This window comes from Sciurus carolinensis, chromosome 3, assembly GCF_902686445.1.
Source record: "Sciurus carolinensis chromosome 3, mSciCar1.2, whole genome shotgun sequence".
NCBI lineage: Eukaryota > Metazoa > Chordata > Mammalia > Rodentia > Sciuridae > Sciurus > Sciurus carolinensis.
The window spans coordinates 42,015,135-42,034,254 of record NC_062215.1 but is presented as its reverse complement, the minus strand read 5'-3'; the positions used below and the strand labels follow the sequence as shown (position 1 = coordinate 42,034,254).

Here is a 19,120-nt window from a genome sequence, read left to right as displayed (position 1 = left end):
CATCAATATTTCCAAGGCTAAGACTCACTTCCTTTGATCAATCAGTAAAGGAAGAGTGCATAAATTCAGAGCACAGACTAAGAGCCAGACTCAGGGGCATATACCTGTAGTCCCGCAGGAGATAGAGGCAGGAGAATCACTGGGGCTTAGAAGTTTAAAACCAGCCTGGGCAACATTGTAAGACTCCCAACCCCAAAACAAAAATAAAACAAAAAACAATCAACCAAACAAAAATCTCTTAGAACGTAGATTGAGTGTTCTGCCGTCTCTCACACTTTTTGTCCCTGTGATTCTGTGGATATATTTTTCAAATTGTCACTAAATTCATCCATTGAAGCCATCCCAAGCAGACTTGCTCCTGTTGGGACTTCCTGCTTCTGGGATTTTGATCACAATTAGAAAAAGAGAACAAAGAAAAGGGTAGTAGTGTTGCTTGCTTAAAAGCAGAAACTCGGATTACCAGCAGAGGGCACAAGTGGAAAAATCCAGGAAAAAGTGGGAAGCCACCTGGAACATCTTTTTCCTCTCTTGGTGCTAGTAAACTTTCTTGCTTGAGTTCCCTAAAAGATTTTCTGGACAACTGTGTAACCTTTGCACATTTTCAAGTGGGTGTATAACATTGTCACCATAATTAAAAGTAGTTTCAAGGTCTGGTCTATTGCAAATAGTAACATTTAAAAATAAAACAGTTACATCATTCTTTTAAATATATCCAATGAAATATAAACACCACAATAATCTGATACTGCCATCCCTTTAAAAAATACAGTAACACACTCTTCTTTAACAGTCAGAAAATTTGCTTCAAGTCACTTATTTACCATACTATCATGCTTCCTGCCACAAAAATACAAATACAAACTGGAAATTACAATGTATTCTTTCCTGAGACCTTCAAAGTCTAAGTATTAATATATTTTTTTTAACCAGAGATTGAACCCAGGGGCACTCAGCCACTGAGCCACATCCCCAGCCCCCTTTTTATTAAATTTTGAGTCAGGGTCTTGTTAAGTTGCTTAGGGTCCAGCTAAATTGCTGAGGCTGGCCTCAAACTTGTGATCCTGCCTCAGCCTCCCAAGCTACTGGGATTACAGGCATGCACCACCACAGCTGGTGTTAGCAATTTTTCTTTGGGATTGAATTATTAGTACTGTGTTGCTACAAACAGCACACATATACTGCAAGCTTTTCATATTGTCAAATTGCCTATTTTTTCTTTGGTACTTGAGAAGTTTTTACACTCTGAGTGATACCCTTTAGTGAGATGCCACATGGTTAAGAAGGTGGCTTTTTTGGTCACAATGACCATGAGAAGAGAATGCAAAAGAAACCAAAAGGAAGGCTCAGCCTCAGGTTCTTTCTCAGGCAGTGCAGTTTTAACAAGGATCTTGAGGATTGGGATACATCAATTTCTTAAAATGACCCTTGTCACTTATTCCCTTGGAAAGCCTTCCCATGTTGGCATATGTCTACTCCAGTGTGAAAATGCCATCAAAACCCACTATGCAGAGAATAGAGAATGGAAAAGCTGAGCTTATTGTCCACAGCCCAGCAAAGATGGAAAAGGGATGAATAGAATTTTTTTTAAATGTTGCAAAATTACTTCAATATTTTATGGCTAGGAAGCACAAGGCAACCATTAGGTAACACTTTAGTTTTGAATGTTATATATTATGTTAAAACGTTTCTATTTTAAGTGTTCTATCTGTCAATATGCTATTCAATTGCCTTACTTTGCACACTGGAAGCATTTATAGTTGTTTAAATTCCATTTTTAGCAAACCATGTAAGTAAAATTTGAAAGTGAGAAAAATATTATATATGAAAACCACCTAATTGTTTTTTCATTAAAATATAGGGATGTTTTATCATTGAATGTAACTTGAGTCCTCTGCTTTTTTTTTTTTTTTTTTTTTTTTTTGGCTTTGTAATCTGTATATTAAGGAGACATTCATACATTTCAAGAATTGCTTAAATTCTGACATCCAGATTTAAGCATGTGAACATATGATGACTTTTAAACATACAGTTAAAGCTATTCATCATATTTGCTAGAATACCAACATCAAATTACAGTTACTTTAGAGCATAGGTCAAATGGTTTAAAGTAAACCTGTAACATACCTAAGGAACACCTTCCTATATTATACGTGCAAACTACTTCTCCATGTGTAGGTCTCTTTATTTCAATTTCTGTGTTATCCAGTTCTGGAATTCACTACAAGGGCTTATTATGGTCCAAAAAGAAGGGAAAATTAATGTAACCAGGACTGGTCAACACAATTTTATATATGTGTGTATGTACATATATATTTTTTAAAAGATGGCACAATAGAAGGGAATGCAATTCTGTAAGTGCAAACCCTTAAGAAGCAGTATGAAATGATAAACACCATCTTTAGAAAGGAATCATTTCTTTCACTGATACCAGAGTGAAATTATACTTCATATCACCCTCAAGTAAGCTAAGGCAATAGAATGCAGAGGCATCACAATGAAACCCACTTAATACAAATAACTAGACAGATTAACACTCCTCTACAGATTAAGTTTTCTTTTTTCTGATTGCCAGTTCAATACAGATTTTTAATTTTATAGCTGAACAATGGAGGGTCAACACATATTCCTAGTATTCCAGTCTAAGTTTGTCCACGTACACAACTGAAATCAGTTACAAGGTATGGCCTAACAGATGCTAAGGGAACTTTTTAAAAAGTAGTTTTTATAGGTATTAAACAATTTCTTGCACACTGAAGTCATCATACACACAGGGCCAAATCAGAGCTTTTATATTTGCTTTTATTCTTCATTTAACTTTTAAAACACTACTATTATTGAATATTAGAACAAAAACAATTGCAAGTAGTGAGCATATTAGGATTATAATCCTTCACTCATTCACTACTGCATATAAAATGCTTTCAGTGAGTGTTATTCACTGGCCCCATTGAGAGGTTTGACACTGAACACCACCTCTGGGATGACAGTCATCATCCTCATATGCTTCTTCATTATAATGGTGCTATTTTCCTGATTTGAATCAAAGTCCACCAATTCTACCTGAGGCATTTCATCAGTCTCTTCTACTTCCTTCCTCTCTCCCTTCCAGCAGAGAGAGTTTGTCAGGAGAGAGAAAGCCATTTTCAGGAAAGTTTACCTTAAACTCAATGATTAGATGACCCTTTTCATATGGTCTACGATAAATTAGCATACCTTCATTTAGCACACACTTTATATCTGCATGCTTGACAATCTGACTTGGATGAGAGGTGATGAGTATGGTTCGATTATCAAGAGTGGATGTTGGCTTCTGGAAGTCACATAATACTGCCACCAGCTGTATGTCCACACATGCCTTTGTCAATATGAACTTCTAGAATCTTCTCTCGAACTATCTTCCTTCCATTGCAGCTTTTACATCTATCGTTAGGACTGATCCATTCCTCGTGGCCCTGGCACTCCATGCACACTGACTGAATTTGCTGAACCATTCCAGGACCTATCTGATGAATTCTTAATTTGCATTCCAGAACCTCAGCAGTTGAGACAGCACTCTGTTGCTCCTTTCCTACCACCTCGGCCTTCACATTTGTCATGAATCACATTCTTTTGCAGAGCCAGTTTCTTGTCCCACATTATATAAATCTCCTAACATTACTGAGAGCTGATGCACAGTGTTTTTACCTCTCCTTTCTCTCCTTCCTCCTCCTCCAAAAACCTTATCGAAGATGTCCATGGGAGAGCCAACACCACCACCTGCCCCACCCTCCTTAATTGCCTGTTCTCCTCCTTGGTCATATAATTCCCTTTTCTTGGCAACACAGAGAATTTCATAAAGTTGAGAAATCTGTTTAAACTTTTCTCCTTCATTTGGATTCTTATCAGGGTGGTACTTCAGGGTCAGTTTCCTATAAGCCTTTTTCAATTCTTCCTGGGGGGCATTGGGTTTGACTCCCAAAACATCATACTAAGTAGTTTCTTTCACCATTTTCTATAGCTGGTGAGCTGGCTGGGGTCAAGAGGGGGAAGGGGAAAGAGCACATAACTGTGTGCAGCTCGGGCAGCCATGCCTCCTCCACCTCTCAAAGAGCACCTCTCAAAGAGCATTCTCAAAGAGAAAGTTCCCAGTCCTCTGCCTTTTGAAGATCTTACCTGATGCCTCTTCTTAGATGTTTTGCAACCGGGCAATATATATGTTTATTTTATATATATATATTTTTACTATAATGCAATATCTGAGGCTAGAAACTTATAAAGAAAAGAAGTCTATAATTCACAGTTTGGGAGACTGAAAAGTCCAAACAGCATATCCCTGGGTGAGGGTTCCCTTGGTTACATTAACTCCTGACAGCCACTATAATGGCAGGAGTGTGTATGCAAGGGAAGATCGTATGGCTAGATAGGAAGCCAGAGAGCCATTTGGGGATCAGGCTCAGGTTTTATAACAACCTGCTTTCTCCTGAACTAACTCAGGGTCCCACAAGGACTGCCTTAATCCCTTCTCAAAGCAATGCCCTCAGTGACCTCCTAACAGGCCACCTCACTGCTTACATCATCAAACTAAGGACCAAACTTCCAGTACATGAAACTTTGGGGTACAAACCACATCAAAACCATAGCAGTGTGTGTTCTAACAGAAAGAACAGGCTTTATTTTTATTTTATTTTTATTTTTGAGGTAAGCTCTCATTTAAACTAGGGATTAAGCTACTTCTGGAGTTTCAGAGATGATATTCTTCATTTCTGACCCTTCCCATCTTAAAAATATAGAATTTATTCATTCTGAATACTTTGTTCCTGGGGATAGCAGGTGCATTTATGGGGCACACAGTGAGCAACTGCACAGAGTTGGGTATTCCTATCTCTTAATTATCTGATATTAAATTATGATTTTTATTCCTGCTCTGTCTCTAGAGCCAGGCAGAAGTAATTTCCAGTCACCTCTCTTCCACTTAGCCATTTAACCTTAGGCAACTCATTTAACCATTTGAGTCTAAAACTAACCCATCTGAAGAAAGAGAGTAATAATTCCTTGTCAGACATTCTGAGTGTGGAGATAATGGCTGAGAGCTCTCGGCACAGCCATGGAATAAGGCAAAGTTAATGCTATTACAAAAGGGAAATGCTATTACATAAAATGGTGGGTAATGGGTAATGGTATCATAATACTATGGAGGTCATTATTATTAATAATCCTGGGGACAGGATCAAACAGAGCAATTGGAAAAGATCTTCCCTAGGCAATATGAGAATCTCAGAGAGAAACCTCCATGAGCATTGCTGTTTATTTTACTAATGTGGATAGATGTAAATTTATTTTAATGAAGGACAGCTTTTCAGAGTCCTTCCTCTGTCTGCAGAGGTCTGCAATGAAAATGCAGACCAATTCAAAATATTTCAAAGAGGTATACTTGAGATGAGATATTTTACTCTTCCACATACATTATTTGGCCAAGCCAACAGAAACATGCACAAAAGATTTGGATTTGTACCTTAAAAAGAATATATTTGAATGACCAATACATACATGAAAAGATGACTCCTCATTAGCTCTCAGGGAAATGCAAATCAAAAGTACAATATAATTCTCTCTCTCTCTCTCTCTCTCTCTCTCTCTCTCTCTCTCTCTCTCACACACACACACACACACACACACACACACACACAAGCTGAAAAGCTAAAATGAAAACTACCAAGCATGTTGATCAAGAAGTACAGCAAATGGCAATAATTTTCTGGTGGGTCATAAATAGGTACTAACACTTTGGAAAAATTGTTCAAAAAACTTTGTGACCCAGGGATGTACTACTACATATATAGTCAACAGAAATGTGTACATGCATTCACCAAAAGACACATACCAGAATGCTCATGAGGCATTATTCATAATAGATACAAACTGGAAAAATTCCAAATGTTGCTTTGCAGAACAGTGAATGAATTAACTGTGGCATATTCATAAGGTGAATTACAATGGAGTAATGAGAATTAACAAACTACAGCTACACATAGCCATGTGGGTGAATATCAGCATTGGGATAATGCAGGATGTCAGATGCCACAAACAAAACATGAATAGTGTATATTTTGATTTACATAAAATAGAAAATAGGCACAACAAATCTGTTAGTTTTCTGAGGCCTTGTTAACAAATGATTGCAAACTTAGTAACACAAATTTATTCTTTCACAATTCTGGAATCCAGAGCTCTGCAAACAAGGTGTCCAAGTCACATTCCCTCCAGAAGCCTAAGGGAGGATCCTTCCTTAATTTTTCCAGTGGTTCTGCAAATTCCTTGACTTGTGGTCCCATCATTCCATCTCTGCTTCCATCTTCACATGGCCTTCTCCTCTGTGTCTGTGTCTTCTCCATTTCTGTCTCCTTCAGGAACACCAGTCATTGGATTTAGGACCCACCTGGATAATCCATGACAATCTCATCTCAAGATCCTTAAACTTAATTACATCTGCAAAGGTGATGTTTCCAAATAAGGTCACATTCATAAGGTCCGGGAGTTAAGAGACAGACATAGCTGTTGTGGGGAGGGTGGGTACCATTCAACTCTTTACAATGCTGCTAAAAGCCAGGACAGTGGTTACATTTTGGGAGGTTAATGACAGGCAGGTCATAAGGAAGCCTTTGGGGTGATGATGTTTCTTAATCTGGGTACTGGTTTTACAGGTATTAAATGTTTGTTTACTCTGAAAAATTCATCCAACTATACACCTGTAATCTGTGAGATGTTATTTATATATGTTAAACTACATTTTTTTTTCAGTGCTGGGGATGGAACCCAGGGCCTCATTCATGTGCTCTAACACTAGTTATATTCCCAGTCCTAACAACTATTTTTTTTTTAACAAAAGTCATCAAAGGGATTGGTAAAAATTATCTACATTTCCCATTCTTCCTACCTTCCTAATGAGGTCATCTTGGCATCTCAAGATAGACCACACACAGGGAAACATGAGTAGTTCTGGACACCTCCATTTTTTCAGAATGTGGGAACTTCAGTGTAAAAAGGATCTCACTGAAAAATTGTGTATCCCAAGAAGAAACTTATGGAAATTTCCTTTTAGATAGAATAAGTATGAAGATTCCTGCATCAGAGCATTCCAGAGCTATCATGGAAAGACAGAGAAGACTTAGTATGTATCTCTCCTGAAAACAGAGCTAAGACTGGCACAAGTGGGTTTCAGATATGGCTTAGCATAACAAGCTTCCTGACCATCAGAGATGCATAGAAATGACATGAAGCAGCAAGGTAGGAAGAATAGTGCAGTCCTCTCAGTTTCAGTCTCATGTATTTTGTTAGATGCATACATGCTAAGGACCATCATATCTTCTTGGAGCATTGGCCCCTTTAACATTAGGTAATGTATCCCCTACCTCCCTGTGGTTCTGGGGACAGAACCCAGAGCCTCATGCATCCTAGGCAAAGTTCTACCATGAGCCACTCCCCAGCCCTCCACAACACTTCTCTTTATCTCTGATTACTTTCCTTGTCCTGACGTCTACTTTGTCTGAAATTAATATAGCTACTACTCCTTTCTTTTAACTACTGTTAGCATGATATATCATTCTTCACCTCTTTAATCTGTCTTTACATTTAAAGTGGGTTTCTTTTAGACAACCTATAGTTGGTTCTTGTTTTTTAATATACTCTGACAATCTCTTTAATCACTTTAATCACATTCAAAATGACTATTGATAGTTGGTTTAATATCTACTATATTTGTTACCCTTGCTCTTTGTTCCTATTTTTATATCCCATTACCTTTTCCACATTGTATGTAGGGCTTTAATTGAACATATAACATGTTATATAATCCCATTTTCTCTCCTTTCTTAACAAGTCAGCTATTCTTCTTCTTCTCCTTCTCCTTTACTTTTTAAATAGTTGCCCTGGTAGTTTACAATATACATTACCACATTCAAATAATAATCACTTCACAGATAGCTCAAGTATTTTATAACAAAATAATCCGAATTCCTATATCCTTATCCTTTGTGTCATAACTGTCACTCATGTCACTTATACATTAGCTTATTTACAGATACATAATCAAATACACCGTTGCTTTTTAATATTTTTCGGCAGTGCTGGAGTCTAACTCATAGCCTTGTGCATGCTAGGCAGTGATGCTACTTTTTATAAATGAAAATATAAACTTTTCTATAAACTTTTTTATAAACCTTTGTTTCATCACTTAAAAAAAACTTTTATTTTACCTTCATATATACCTTCTCCATTGCTCTTCCTTTCTTTACATAGATCTGATTTGCTAACCTGTATTCTTTTCCTTCTCTCTGAAGAACTTCTTTTAACATATATTGTAAGACAAGTTTACTAACAACAAATTTCCTTAATTTTTTTGTTTGTGTGAGAGAGTCTTTAATTTTCCTTCACTTGTGAAGAATATTTTTGCAGGGTGTAGAATTCTAGTTTGGTGGGTTTTTTTCCCCTCGACACTTTAAATATTTCTATTTACAATCCTTCTATTCTTGCTTGCATGGTTTCTGAGAAGTCGGATCTCATTCTTATTTTTGCTCTTCCATAGGTAAGATTTATTTCCCTTTGTTTGGTATTTTCTGAGTTTCTTGGGTCTGTGGTTTGGTGTCTTGCATTAATTTGGAGGGAATTCTTACTCAATATTGTATCAAATATTGTTTTTGTTCCTTTCTATGTGGTGTTCCCATTACACACACGTTACACCTTTGTAGTTGTTCTACTGGTCTTGGGTATTATTCTGTTGTTTTATTTCAGGTCTTTTTTCCCCTTGGGTATTTTTTTTTTCCAGTTTTGGAAGATTCTAGTTTCATATTCTCAAACTCAGAGATACCTGATCACATTTAGTCTATTGATGACTGGAGGGGAATTCCATCTCTCTGTTCTAGTGGTGGTGGTTTGTTTTTAATCGCTAGCATTTTCCCCCAACTCTTTCTTAGAATTTCCACCTCTCTGCTTACAGTGCCCATTTGTTCTTATATGTTGTCTACTTTTCCCTGCAAGGTCTTTAGTACATTAATCATGGTTTTCCTTAAAAACTTCTAGTCAATTCATTCCAAAATCCTTGCCATATTGGACTCTGGTTCTAGTGCTTATTCAATCTCTTTGAATTTAAGGAAAAAGGAATTAGTGTGTCTTGTAATATTTTGTTTTGTTGTTATTGAAAGATGAACATGAGGTAGTAGAAAAAGGAAATGTGATGAGCCAGGTGTGGTGGCGCATGCCTGTCATCCCAGAAACTCAGAAGCCTGAGGCAGGAGGATCACAAGTTCCAGGGCAGCCTCAGGAACTTAGCAAGACCCAGTCTCAAAATAAAAATTAAGAAGCACTGGGTGTGTAGCTCAGTGGTAGAGCACCCCTGGGTTCAATCCCCAGTACTTCAAAACAAAACAAAACAACAACAACAAAGGAAATATAATGAATAGGCCTTTTAGTAAGATGGCAGTAAGTTCCGTGGAGAATAGGGGTGTTCTTTAGTCTCGTGATTAGGTCTTAGTCTTTAGGTGAACCCATGTCCCTGGACTGTAAACTTCACAAGTGTCTCTCAGTTTGTCCACCCTTTAGGTGGAACAGGATAAGTAAAATGGAATAGCTTTAGGTATTTCTCTTTCTCCGGGTCAGTTAGACCCTGATAAAACCTCAGCAGGTTAGACTCTAGTTAATGAGCTTCCCCTGAAGTCAGGCTTTGTTAAGAACAGAATTGCCTTGGAATTATCAAAATTTGTCATCTTTCCTTCCCTCCAGAAACATATGTGGACTTTTCTACAATATTCACAGGGAGAACCAAGTTGGGCTCCTGGAGGTAGAACTCACAAAATTATGGGGCAGAGGTATGACTGTGTCCCTATGGAGGTCTTGATTCACAGTTTTATCTGTACTAAGCCTCTGGCTACTTATGAGATACAGTTCAGGTTTCTCTGTCTGATGTGGATTCCCATAAAATTTTCTGCTTGTGGGTTTTTCCTCTGGTGGGTTGTGATTTTCTGTGTCTGCCAGTATGTCTCATCTTTCAGGTGGTCAGTGTTTGGTCCCTCACGACTCTGATATATCTAAGAAGATTTGTTGATTTTTTGATTTGTTCAACTTTTCATTTAAAGATTAAGTGGTGATTTCTAAGTTCCTTGCATAAAACTAGAATTAAGAAGTCCATAATGATTTTTACTTATTTTTTAAAATATTTTTTAGTTGTCAATGAACCTTTATTTTTATTTGTTTATTTATATGTGGTGCTGAGAATTGAACCAGTGCCTCACACATGCTAGGCAAGCGCTCTGCCACTGAGCCACAACTCTAGGCCCCACAATGACTTCTAAATGTACTCTTCCCTCCCATCCCCTTCCCCCTGGCAAACCCTAATTTATCCTCAGATTCAAGGAGTGGAATCTGAACCAATCACTAACACAAGACTATTTGAAGCTATCCAGATATGCAAGGCAAGGTATTGGCTTTGCCACTGTGAGCAAGCTGGTTGTCACCTTGGAACATCCAGGTTGCTAGATTCACGTGCATGTGGACTAGATTTGTTTTGATTTTGCCACTTTGCATTATTCTTGCTTCCCTTGGGAGACAATAATGTTTTTAGCAATATATGTCACATGTTTATTAAGCTCTAAAGGGAAGGAATGAGATAAGATTAAAATACAAGTTCCCTTCTACTTAAACCCTAACACACAGGAGTACCAAAGTAACATAAAGTACATTCCAGAAAGCCATTTCAGTGCATGATAGATGCTTAAAGTACAATTTATTAAAAATATAAAATAGCACTCAAACTAGCTAAACAGTTTGTTCACCCGTACAAAACAAGAGTAAGGTCTACTGTGACATTTCAAACAACATAGGTGTTATTGTTTGGGTAAGCATCACCCAAAGGTCCATATGATAGAAGCTTGGTCCAAAGCTTGGTGCTATTGGGAGATGGCAGAAACGAAGAAGTGGAGCCTAGTGGGAGGTCTTCCAGTCACTGGGAGTGTGCCCTTGAAGAGGACAGTGGGACCCTAGCTCTTCCTTTGTATCTTTTGTATCCTAGCCATGATGGGAGGGAAATATTCTGCCACATGCTCCACCATGATGTGCTGCTGCCTGTTCGTGAAGGGGAGGGGGACAGGCAGAGGAAGTTTTTTGTTTCATTTAGTATCCTTCCTCAGCAAGCAATAGGTACTTGGAATTCAAACTGAGTCAAAGGTAAGAATCCAATAGGAGGGAAGACCCAGGGTATGATCCCCCAGGTCTGTGGCTTTACTTTCTTTTGTGAAATAAAACTGACTCTTGGTGTGATGATTAAGCACACATGTCACATTCCACAGGTAGAAGATTGCAAACAACCCTTTGGACCCTGAGATAAAACAAACTAAACCAAACCAAAAACCCAGGGTCACTGTGTGAGTTCTAGAAACCCAAACCAGTGAAACATGAATTGTTCCTATAAATTGTTGACTCCCAGACCAAAGTAACTTCTCCTTGACTTTTTAAATGCTGGTGTCTGAAGATGTGTTAAAATCTGTATGGATATGATTTTCATATGAAATTTTTGCTGTTTTTTTTTTCTGTCACATCATAAAAAGGTTTTTAAATCTTATTAATCTTGTTTGTCTCATTTTTCCTCCAAAAACATGAAATATTTCCTTATTTGTCAATCCATTCTCTGAAATCTGATATCTCAACTGTTATGCAAATAACATTCTCCTTCAGTCTAAAATGCATCTGTCTGGCTCTTCCTTCCACAGCTGATGGTTGAAAGGTCCACCAAGAGCAGCTGAAGTTACTTACTTACCAGAGCCAAAAAACTGTCCTCCAGGGTCTCTCTGCCTGATCAGGGATGAGGTTCATGAAACATTCAGCTTGATGTTCAGTGGCCAAGTCTGTTTCTGGTTTGGGTTCTGACTTGTATATGGCGATTTACTTTCCCATCAGTGGGGTTTTGACAATGCCAGGACCATTTAGTGGTCACTGTTGAGAGTGGACAGCAGGAATTCTGATTGTTAAGGCTTTTTTGCTTGTTTGTTTATCTTGGGGATCCTGATACCTCCTGGGATCCTCAGTTTTGTTTTTATTGCTTGGTACCAGTAGGAGCTCAAGCCATACAATATAAAAAAGTGTTTTTCTCTCCCTGGAATGGAGAGCAGCCCTTTGACACCTGAAACGCAACTAACTGGTTAGTTTGAGGGTTTTGGTTTCCTTTACAATCTGTCAGTAAAGTTAGTAAAACTGAAAAAGTAGGTTCTCTTCAGCTGTGAATGTAGCTTAGTGATAAAGTGCTTGTTTAGCATGAGTGAGGTCTTAGGTTCAATACCCAACACTGCCCAAGAGGAAAAAAAAAAAAAAAAAAGAATTTGTTTTCTTGACATGTGCATAAAAAAAAAAAATCCTTTCTTGCCAGCAATAGAAAGTTCCCTTTTACAATGGTCTGTTCATACCTTCTCTATAATGCTGTCTCTCTCTCTCTCTCATTGGCTGGTGAGAGCCCAAGAGGCAGGGAGAAACACTTGGTGAAGGAAGATAGTGCGGGGTTGGGGGATCAGGTTGCCTTTTTATAACAACCCAAGAGAACAACTGATTCATTCCACCAGACAATTATCAATCTCTTCTGAGGAGTGAGTCCCTCAGTGACCTCTCACTAAGCTCTACCTCTTAAAGTCCTACTGTCTCTCATATCATCAAACTAAGGACAGACTCCCAACATATGAACCATTGGTGGATACCCTCAAACTGTATCCAAATCCTAGCAAGAAATGATATACTTTGAAGATGGAGGAAGAGGCCACAAGCCAAGGAATACTGGTCCTTCTAGAAGCTAGAAAAAGAAGCAAACAGATTCTCCCTAAGGCCTCCAAAAATCTATAGGAAATGAATTAACACATTCAAATCTCTGCTCTGTCACTGTATCTCTTCTTTCTGACTCTGACCTTTGTGGTTCCTCAATTTTAGTTCCATAAAACCTATTTCAGAATTCTGACCTCTTTAAGAGAATGAGCATGTGTTGTTTCAAGCTCTAAATTTGTGATAGTTTATTATAGTAGTCTGTAAACATTTATCATCATGGATCAAAAAAAGGCACCAAAACAAACAAACAACACCGCCCCCCTTCAAACCCCTAACAGACCAGCATATTAGTCTATTTTCCATTTCTGCAACAAAATAACAGAGACGGGGTACTTTACAAAGAAAAGAGGTATTGTTAGCTCAAGGTTTTGGGGATTTGAGAGTATGTGTGTCTATACCACTCTGCTCTGGTGAGAATCTTCTGGGTATATCACAATATGGCATCATGATGGAAGTATATGCAAGAGGGAAAGATTGTATTGTGAGACATGAAGCCTGAGGAATTCAGGGGTCAGGCTTGCTTTTAAAAACCACCTACTTTTACAGAAACTAACTAGGATCCTGTGAGAACACCATTAATCTCTTCCCAGGGCAATGCCCCCATGACCTCCACAAGGTCCCACTTTCAAAGATTTTGCCACCTCAAAACTGCCACACTGAGAACCCAAACTCCAGCACATGAACATACGGGGGACACACTCAAGCTATATACAAACTATAGCAACAGTAACTCCAGAAGAAACAGAAAATTTGCTTCTTTTTTCCCGTTAATTTGAAACCAAATATACCTCTCCTAAAAGTCATCAGATGGTCTTTGAGAGCCTTCCAACATTCAAGGAATAAATCATTCTTATGGTATGTGAATAAATCAGAGTGTAACACCAGAAATCTTTAAAACTGAGTCTATGAGGTTATATATGACTTCACTAACCTGAGTTGAAAAAAATAGAGTGAGCACATATTCCAAGAGACCTGCCTGTCATCCTTATATGGTTAATAAAATATTAGCCATTAATCCAAAATGTTAGTCCTAACATTAGCCTAATGTTAGCCATAGATCCAACATCACATGTCACTACAATCAAGGGAAGTCTCTTCCAGGAATTAGTGATGGTTAAACCCTAGGAAATCTAAGCTGAACTTAAATTGACATACTAAAAGAAAAGAAAAATGTGATCATACTGAAGAAAATCTGATAAAATTAATTTGAAACATTAATTTTAATATGTTTCTTGCTAAGTTAAGAGTCACACATGAATGTAAGAATGACTATCAAGTATCATCAGCAAAGTTAATCAATTACCCATCTAAGGGAGTAGTAGATAGCTTGGACCAGAGTATGATTGACTAGAAGATTTGGTTTTTTAAATATTATTTCATTTTAATGTATTTACTTGTTTTGTAGAGACAAGGTCTTGCTAGGTGGCCCAGGATGACCTCCAACCCTTGGGATCTACTCATCCTTCTGCTTCAGCCTCCCAAGTACCAGGACAACAGGCATGGACACCCAAACCCAATTGACTCAGTATTTTAATGAGGTGCAGACTTTCTGAATAAATTTGCAGATATAATGTCAATCGACACCCCAATATTTTCCAAGTCAAATAGTTTCCTTTTTTTACAACCATTTATGAATGAATCCTTTCTTTCTTCATTGATTTTAATGGTCCTTCAACATAAATTAGATTCTAATTAGAGGCCAGGCCTATGGATAAGATCTGCTTATTGAATGTGCATTATTTCTTTCTTCTAATTGTCTACTCTTGTGCTAATTGCACATTGTTTTAAAAACAATTTGTTAGCCAAAAGAGTTATTTCCCTCTTTATCACTTTCCTTTTTTGAATTTTTTCCCACTCCTACCTATTTATACTCTAAAAATCTCTCAGAATCATTTTATTAAATTTTAAAAGGATACAATAAACTGAACTAAAACCCAATATATTAATTGGAAAGACTGGCTGTCCTCAAGAACATCATGCACTTCTAATTCAAGTCTCGTATAAAATTCATAAATAAATACCATGTATGTTTCTTTTTAAAACTATCAGTAGACATTTTGGGTGTCTGCTTGTGTTGTGGCCTGACTCCACTCAGCTTTGATTATTTCAATTCTAATGAAATGAAAATTTGAGAATAACAAACACAGAGACAGGTTACACAGTTTCACATGCATTTTATTTCCTCTTAAATGTAGCCCCCAGGTGACATTCATAAGCTACAAGCAGGCAGGGATGAGGCTCAGTGGTAGAGTGCTCGCCTAGTATGTATGAGGCCCTGGATTCCACCCTCGGCACTGCAAAAAACCAAACCAAACCAAACCAACCAACCAAGAACAAAAACAGAAAGGAAGGAAGGGAGGAAGGGAGGGAAAGAAAAGCTATAAGCATGGCTCTCAGCCCTCTGCAAGTAAAAACATTAAAGTGTTCCAAAAACCCCATTTCCATATTAATTTTACCTGCTGCCAAGAACTGGATTTTTTTAAGCTATTTTTTTTTTAATTATTCCAGCAATTGGAAGAAGTACTCTGGTTGTATTTAAACAATAACTTTCAGGATTTAGATTGATATTGCCACATTAATACTAACTAAAGTCCACATTTAATTTGAATTTCCTTAGTTCTTGCTTAAAATCCTTTTTCTATTTTAAGATTCCTTCTAAGATGCCACCTTGTGTTTTATTATTTTCTTTCTTTAGACTCCTTTTCACTGTGACAATTTTTCAAATGTCCTTGTTTTTGATGACCTTGAATAATTGAGGAATATTGGTCATTTTTAAAAATTTTTAGGTGTACACGGACACAATACCTTTATTTATTTTTATGTATTGCTAAGTATCAAACCCAGTGCCTCACATGTGCTAGGCAAGTGCTCTATCACTGAGCTACAACCCCAGTCCCCAATACCAGTCATTTTGTAGGCTGTTCCTTAATTGGAATTTGTGTGATTAGACTGGAGTTATGAATTTTGGGGAAGAAGACTGTAGGAGCAAAGTGCTATTTTCTTCACATCATACTAAGAATACTGTACTTGGTTGAATATTGTCCCCTCTCCCCAATTCATCTCTATCTGGAAACTCAGAATGTGACTTTATTTGGAAGTGGATCTTTTCAGATGTAATAAAGTTAAGATGAGGTCACATGGATTAGGGTGAGCTCTTGATTCAATGACTGGTGTCCTGATGTGCAAAGACAAATACAGAGGGGACAGCATGTGATGTCACAAGCAGCAATTAGAATTATGCTGCTGCAAAATAAGGAATTGTAAGAACTGCAGGCCAACCACCAGCAGCCAGCAGACAGGCATGGCTGCTCCAAGAACAAGCCAACTCCGCCAACTCCTTGATTTCAAATTTCTGGGCTCCAGAAGTGTGTGAGAATAAACTTCTGTTGTTTCAAGCACTACATCTGTGGTAATTGTTGCAGCAGCCCTAGGAAACTAACCCTGGAACATCATAATAATATGATGCATCACTGTTGATATTAACTTTGATCATCTGGTTGAAGTTATGTTTATCAGTTTTCTCTTCTGTGAAGTCATTATTTACTCCCTCTCCATACCATACTCTTTGGAAGGAAGTCACTGTGTACAGCCCATATTTAAGGAGTGAGGGCCAGGAATTTTTGTTTGTTGTGAAAGAGATTTCTTTCAAAAATGTTCTCATATAAATGTTTTTGCTAATAGATAAAAGGTTGATAATATTTGTTTTTTATATTTGTTGAAGAACTTGTGAGTAGCAACTTTATTAAAACTCTTTGTTAATGTTTTGTTGTTGTTATTATTATTTATTTTGCCAGTGCTGAGGATTGACCCAAGGGCCTTGTGCATGCTAAGCAAGTGTGCTATCACCGAACTGTATCCCCAGTCTCTTTTATTAATTCTATTAGATTTTTTCCCCCTATTGGGTTTCTTTGGATTGTTTGAAATTATAAGTGCAAGTAATGCTTTTGCCTCTTCTTTTGCTATATTTATATATTACATTTTTGTTTCATGACTTATTACATTGGTCAAGATTTTTTGTGTTCATCAGCTTTCATCGCTGTGATAAAACACCTAAGAAAAAACAATTTAAAATAGGAAACACTTATTTTGGCTTATGATTTCAGTCCATAAGTGGCTGGCTTCATTGCTTTGGGACTGAGGTGAGGCAGAACATCATGGTGGAAGGGCCTGGCAGAGCAAAGCTATTCAACCTATGGTAGCCAGGAAGGAGAGAGAGAGAAAGAGAGCGAGGGAGGGAGTTGGCAGGGGAGAGAGAAAAGAAGGGACCAGGAACAAGTTACTGTCTCCAAGAGCATGTCCCCCAAGGACCCATTCCTTTTCAGCTGGGTCTCACCCACTAGAGTTCGTATTACCTCCCAATATGTCTATTCAGCTATGGATGCCTCAATGGATTAATCCATTGATGAGGTTAGACACCCCTAACGATTCAATCACTTCCCAAAAGCTCCACCTCTGCATGGGGGATCAAGCCTTCAACACATGTCTCTTTGGGAGGACATTCCAGATCCGAACTCTGACACAATTAAACAAAAGCAGTGGCTATTTTTCTGCAGAAGGCAGCAGGCAGCAGCAGAGGCTTGTGCAGCCATGGACAAGATGAAGGCTTAGGATGGTCTCAACAAGGAGGAAGAAGAGTTGTTGAAATAACTGGATGACCTGAAGGCAGAGTTATCCCAGCTGTACATTCCCAAAGTGATAGGTAGGACTGAGTCCAAGCTCTCCAAGAGAAAAGCAGTCCACAAATACGTTTCCTATATTCTCACCATCATTAACCAGACTCAGAAAGAAAACCTCATGAAATTCCTCAAGGGCAGGAAGTTCAAGCCCCAGGATCTGCACTAAGAAGATGTATGTCATGTACCTCGGGGTCAACAAGCAGGAGGACCTGAACCAAGAAGCAGCTGTGGAGGTACCTGGTCAAGGTCTGAGCACCACAGCATTAATAAAATATGAAACCAGAAAAACAAACAAAAATACAATTGCAGTGACCAAAGATCTAGTCTATATTCTAGGATTTTTGGCTATGGTAACCCTCATACCTTTCGGGAAACTTCTCTACTTCATGCAATTCTGGTGGAGCCCTTGTCATTTACAAATAGCATCCAACATTTTGGTACAGAGTTCAGTACGTGGTCCAGTTGCAGCCAAACCCAAGATCCTGTTTTCCTGGTCAGGGCGATTTTTCCAGGAGTGGGTAAGAAACCCAAGCAGGGTTAATTATTTTTTCTCCAAGTTTTGTGTTTGTAACTTTGGAGCTAGAAGAGAAGCAGGAAGGGTCTTACTTTCTGGCCTAAAGGATGGGCAAGATAGGAATGTGGGCACTGGAGGCCACTATCACCTGCAAAGAAGGGAAAGACACCTGTGCAGGAAGAAGGAAACCAAGGAAAGAATCGCAGTTGGTGTGGAGAGCAAGGGAGAGAGGTGACAAAAGGGAAAATACTAATGATCTCGTTTTTAAATCCCTGAATCCAAACTTTCTGTTTCCATGAGCCAAAATATTTGTTTTCCCAGCTTCTCTGCTTAAGTCGTATCACTTACAACAGAAGGAATTTTGTCTGTTAACAGAAATCATCCTTGACCTGGTAGCTAAGGTTTGTTAGGCAGTGATTGAGTGCCAGGCTGAGGGCATGTGGTACTGGTTCAGGTCCTCCACCTACATGATCCCAATCATATCTCACAACTGGCAGGTATATACAAATGAGGAAACTGAGGTTCTGCGAGGCAAGTTGCCTGTTTTCTAAGGCTAGCAGCCTAGTCTCCTACTTCTACCTCTGGCGGATGGATAAGCACCCAGACCAGTAAACACCGACTGGAAAATGTAAACTTGTTACTCTATCCTGACAGTTTCTAAGTTCTTTAATAGAACTGATGGGAGAAAAGAAGTATGTAAAATCCAAACGGGAAACAATGTGCGCTGAAAGCAAGCTGTACAGCAGCCACCAAAAACGCCCAATCCGAACAACTGGCTGGCCGCCAGCCTGGTTAGAACTGGAGGAGTCTAGGTCCTTCCACGCTACAAATTTCAGAATCTGAAACCCTGAGGAGAGAAGCAGGGCCCCAGCGAGTCCTAGTGTCCAAGACACAAGGATCTGTCCTCCCACCTCGTGGAGCGCTTTCCGTTAGTTTGACAGCTTTTCAAACTTCAAATCCCAAGTGCAGGATTTCACAGCCTTTCCAAGGCTGGGGGCCTACGACCCGGGTGTTGGGATGCAAGGAGCGGGTCCAAGGTCGCAGACTTGCTGGCGGCGCACTTAGTCCGGCCCTGGGAGGGCTAGGGGCGGTGGTCAAG

General features: G+C 38.6%; 1 pseudogene; it reads right to left on the bottom strand.

The window, feature by feature from the left end:
* Positions 1-2,935: 2,935 nt before the first annotated feature.
* Positions 2,936-3,988, bottom strand: LOC124979306 (dnaJ homolog subfamily A member 1-like; annotated as a pseudogene).
* Positions 3,989-19,120: the final 15,132 nt, after the last annotated feature.